This window comes from Prunus persica, chromosome G2, assembly GCF_000346465.2.
Source record: "Prunus persica cultivar Lovell chromosome G2, Prunus_persica_NCBIv2, whole genome shotgun sequence".
Lineage (NCBI taxonomy): Eukaryota > Viridiplantae > Streptophyta > Magnoliopsida > Rosales > Rosaceae > Prunus > Prunus persica.
The window spans coordinates 6239613-6245612 of NC_034010.1; positions in this window are offsets into that span (position 1 = coordinate 6239613).

The following is a 6000-nucleotide window of genomic DNA, read 5'->3' on the forward strand; positions in this document are numbered from 1 at the left end:
CGAATCATCCATTCCAACTTTTGTTTCTTCTTTTTTAACTAAATTTTGAATTTCAACGAGTTTCGCACATTACTATTTAATATTAATTTATGTACTTGTACATACATTGCAGTAATATATATTAACATATATATATATATATGTTCAGAGTTCAACAATAATATGTACCTACAAACAGGGATGGGGTCAGAAAAAATATTCATTGGGGGCATCTCCAAACAATAAAGTAAGAGTAGAAATTTCAACAACATACTTAAAGACAAGTTCATACATTAATGCATAGAGAAATGCTAGCAACCTTCTCTCTAACCTTCTCCTTTTGACCTTCTCCATTTTTTGCTTGACATGTGTCATTCTCCTTACACTTAAAACAATGTCATTAATATATTATACAAGTTAACTTTTGCTTTCCAACCTTACCCTTATTAAATATATTCAATTTATTCAAAAAAATTTCACAACTTTTTTACCATCAATTTGTTTTTTCAAGAAAATGTCTAATTTTTTCATGTCCCTTTTTTTTAAAAAAAAAAAACACAAAGGACTTTTTAAATATATATATCTAAACCCTTTGTGTTTTATAAATTTTTTAAAAAAAATCCAGACATTTCCTCTTAAAAGTATATATTTTCTTTTAAAAAAATAATTGATGTTAGAAAAAAAATTAATAAGATGGTAAAAAAGTTCTGAAATTTTTTTTGGATAAATTGAATACATTTAATAAGGGTAAACTTGGAAAGCAAAAGTTAGCTTGTATAATATATTAATGACATTGTTTTAAGTGTAAGGAGAATGACATATGTCAAGCAAAGAAGAGAGAATGTCCAAAGGAGAAGGTTAAAGAGAAGGTTGCTAGCATTCCCCTTTGGTTTTAAAAGTTAGCAGCAAAAGACAAAATGTAGAATCTGTTTCTATACTATATTCCAACAAATTAGAAAAATCATCAAACCAAGCAGGATTAAATCTTCTTAATGTTTTTCCAAATTGCTTGTAAGGGAAATTATGGACTCTAGGCTAACAAGGACCTTTTTGCAAATATGCTCTCCTAACTTGATCTCTAACATTAAGATTGTAAGGGAAAACCAAGTAAACTTACCTTACCACCACGGACATTGAGAAAAGAAGAAAGACCAGCAAGCAACTGTTTAGAGGAGGAGGAGAAGAAAGAGTCGTGGGAGTGGGTGATGTGGGATTTGGTTTTGTAAAGGCTTATTATCACAAAACATTCCTGAGATTTGCGAAACTATCAAATTGCGTCCTTTATGTTTTTTTTTGTCATTTATAGTCCTTAAGGTTAGTAAGTGTCCTCACAAATAGTCCTTACTGTCAGATCCGTTAAAAAGTCTGTTAAGTTGATGATGTGGCACATATGTGGATCTCACATATCCAATAATATGACGTCACGTGGATTAAATAAAAAATACATTTTAAAAAATAATTTCAAATTATAAACCATTTTAAAAAACTTAAAAAAATTAGAAACCTCTAAATAAAAAAATCACCACCCCCTTCATTGCACCAAACCCCCACATCCTTCGTCCAAAAACAAAAAACTCCCATATCCAGCCTCCTCCATATCCCAACCTGTTATCCCAAATCAACACCCACAACAGCCAACCCAAACCTTGATATGCCAGGAACCTCACCCACTGCCCGTCTAATCTCCACCACCAAAGGCCAAAATTGGATGGTGGTTAGTAAAAGCCAAATGAGTGGGTTGGGTGGGCTTAGTGGTTGTCTGGGTTTGCTTGGAGGGGAGGGGGGTGGAGTTTAGGTTGGTTGCTGTCAAATAAAGAGAGAATGGAACAGAGACAAAAAGGGAGAAAAAAAGAGGAGGGCGGGGTAGTGGTGTGGAGGGTGGGTGAGGATAGGTGCGAGAGGGAGCGAGAGAGGAGATGTGGGTGGGAGTGAGGAGAAAAATGGGGGAAGGAAGAATGGTAGGGGTTGGGGTTTAGTGCGTTGGAGAAGATGATGGTGATTTTTTGTTTTTTATTTTTAATATGTTTTCTTTTCTTTTAAGTTTTTTTAAATTTTTTATAAGATTAAAATGTTTATTTTATTTGTTTATACCAAAATGAACAGTCTATGAAGACCAGACACGTGGACGAAACTGAACCTGACCATGGTTGTCTTTGGCACCATGCCTACCGATTCATCAATTAGGACAACACCCTTTCCTGGACACATGGCAGGTCCACAATTGATGTCCACAGTCCCACATCAAAATCTAAACAACATGCACACCTCCCAAGGCCTATAAACGAGAACCCTTGTCCCAAAATAGAGGTAATCAGGACTTACGGCATACTGCCTATTGATATGTCAATTCAAGTTTACTAAATCCGTACTTACTTAAGCATCGGAGAGCCTTCGGCCGGTACCACACCGATACCTAAGGGTCTTATCGAGCGTGTGTTATTTTACAGATCACGTGCTCTGCCGAGGCTCAAAAGCATACCGAAAGCCCAACATCACTAAGTTGACCTCACAAACTGCCGAACCATTTTTGAGCGTCAACATTATTTAATCCACATGGCGTCGTATTATTGGATATGTAGGACTCATATATGTGCCACATCATTGACTTAACAGACTTTTTAACGGAATCTGACGGTAAAGACTATTTATGAAGACACTTATTAATCTTAAAGACCATAAATGACAAAAAAAAAATATAAATGACAAAATGTGATAGTTTCGCAAACCTTAGAGATGTTTTATGATAATAAGCATTTTGTAAATTGTAATGCTTTTTGACCAAAAAAAATAATATTAAAAGGAAAGGAAAGCTGAATAAAAAAATTTGAGTGGGTTTGGGGAGTGTAAAAGGAATGTTTTTATCAGTTTAAATGGGTTTGGGTGAATGATTGCATGTGGGTGAGTGGGGAAACGTGCACCCAGTGGGCCTATACGGGCTCCGTATAATATTGTCTTTACTCGAGCTCAATGTCCATGGTGCATTGTGCATGCATTCATGTGAAATTTGTGGTTGGCAAAAGGGGGCTTGGCAGGGTTGATGGACCTTTTTGGGTGTTATGCATGGAAGACTACTTGTTGGCACTTCGAGTTGCTGAGGAATTTTGTATACCGTTATTTGTTAGCACCCAAAATACACAAAAAACACGGACAATTTGCTAAGTTTATCCTTGTGTTCACTAGTTAGATCCATGAGCATTAAAGTCCTCCTTTTTAAATTAAGTTATTATTCAAAATTTGAATTTGTTGGTGATAGTTTTTCTATATATATAAAGCAAAAGGAATTGATTAATGCAAACATTAAGAATTAAAATTATTAATTAAATGAGGATAATATGATAAATTCACACTTTTTTTATCTATATACATAAGGAATTTATATAATTTCGAAGAATGCAAGGAATCAACTTTCTCAAAGTTAAAGACGTCGTATACACAAACCCACAATTATCCTCTATGTTGTTATTTAATCAAGATTTTAGATCTGACAAAGAAAAAAAAACTAGAATTAACCCAAAATCGAAGAATGAATTTCTACAAGAGGGAGGCTTACAATTGAAATTGGAAAATTTGTACAAACCAAATACGTAAATTTGCAAATAGGATAGAAGAAGTCTACTACTTACATCAAGTGAAATCGAAACTAACTCAAAATTTAGCTACAAATTGGGAATTTAAGAAGAGAAATTGATAATTCCTTCGTTTGACAACTTAAGTGCAGAATTTATTAAATGACACGAGGAAAAAATCGTGGAAATTAAAGCATCAAGTTTCCGAGTTTAATTTCTACCAAAATATGAGTCATTTCATAATTTTCATAGTGTCATTTACAAAAATCTATCATTTACAAAATTCGACATACATAAATTCAAACACTAAAACCTTCAATTGCCATAAATTGAAATGATGAAAATCTGAATTCTGTTATTTTAGAATTTTATGTAATTTTTAATTTTTTCATCCAAATGAAATATTGATGTTAAGTGAATAGACAGATATCAATATAATTTTTTTTTGAGAGTACAAATGTCAAGATTTTAGGTAAGGGACAACGAGGATACAGAGAAAATGGGACAAAAGATGTGAACCCAATTATATACAGTTTGGTTAGCGAGGATGAAACCATAAAGTTCCCCAAAACACACAAAGAACACGGACAATTGTTAAGTTTATCCTTGAATTCACACATATTTGCACAAATGAGATTACTCCAAGCATGACTATACCATTTGTTGGTTTAATGTGAAAAGTATGGACAACGAGGGTAAAATCATACAAACACACACAAAGAACATGAACAATTGCTAAGTTTATCTTTGCGTTATTTATCCGACCTAACTGTAAAATAAAAAAGATGAAAATATATAATGTTCATTACTTAGATCTATGAGCACTAAAGTCCTCCTTTTCAAATTGCACAAAACATCACTTTTGGTCTTTGGTAAATTTTTAAAATAAATGAATTTTTTACTTATTTGTGAACTGAAATGCCTCTAAAAAAATAATGATAGTTCAAAGAATTTGATAGAAATTAAAAAATATCCTCAAATTACTTGGAATTGAAGACCACATAGGCAAAAACACCAAATTGAAACCTCACTTTAATGATAAAAATTGTAAACTACAAAGACAAAAATGACGTCTTGCCTTATGCATAATTGGAATTTGCTGGTGATAATAGTCGATATCATCTTTTGTCGGTCCGACCTAAAAAGAAGAAAAAGTTGAAAGCATCTTGTACCATTTTTGCCAATGTGGGTCCAAACAATTTGAAGAAGTCCACCGACAATTTCTCAAAAGCTATTGTGTGAGTGTTGTGAAGCCACTACTACAAAAAGCGAAAAAGACGACCAGAAAACAACGACGGTCTAAGTGAAAACCGTCGTGGTTTTTAAAAAGACGACGGTTCTAAAAACACCGTCGTGTAATACCACCTTAGACAACTAAAAATGGAGATTCAAATGGCTGTTCAAAAACAACGACGTACCTAATTAAACAACCGACGTCTATTTGAAACAAATTTCCGCAGTGTAAAATCAAAGCAAACAAATAACGGCAGAAGTTATGAATAGACCGACGTAGAAAGTAAAGACGACGATTTCAATAAAAGCCGCCGTTTTTACTCATAAAATAACACGACGAGGTTTTCGTATAAGACGCCGTATAATTACAAACAAATCCACGGCTTTAAAATACAAAATAATCTTAACAGATGACACAGATTTGCAATCAGAGAGACAATTTTTTGGAAGTTGATCAACGTCGTTGCAAATTTGCAATCAGAGAGACAATTTTCAACAACGGTTATATTATACCTAACGACGTTTAAAAACAAATCAACGTCGCTCAACAAATATATTACGTCGTCTTAGTCTTACTTAAGACGACGAAAAACGACGACAGTAGTACAAAAACAGTCGTTGTTTTTATATTCTTATTTTATTTAAATCTGTCGTGTTAGTTAAAAACGACGGCATAACAAAAAACCGTCGTTTTGTTTCAAACTGAATTAATTTAAAATTTCTTCAGGAAAGCAAAATCTATTTATAATTTCCTCGGGTTAGTAATATTGCGTCGTGTTAGTTTACAAATTCTAGAACATTAATTTCCCTCATTTTAAATTTCCTCGGGAAAGAAAAATCTATTTATCACGCTTTGTAATTGAAAACTAAAACTGAAAGAATTATGGAAAAAAAACTCTATTTATAATTTAAAAATAAAATCCACGTCGGTTGTATTACACTTAACGACGTTTAACAAAATAATCTACGTCAGTAATTATAAATCTACCGCCATCTTACCTTAATATAGACGACGAGAAAAGCATTGACAATGTCTTCATCATATCTCCCAGCAACTACTGATTCGATTGCTCATGCTTTAGAGGCCATCTGAAGCCATTTCTATTCTTTATCGCATTCTTGAAACCCATCTTCTTCTTCTGAAGCTCTACGGATAAAGGAAGAGGCTATCACAAATCTGACGGATCTTCTTAGTCAAAAAAATCAAGCAGAGGATCAGGCA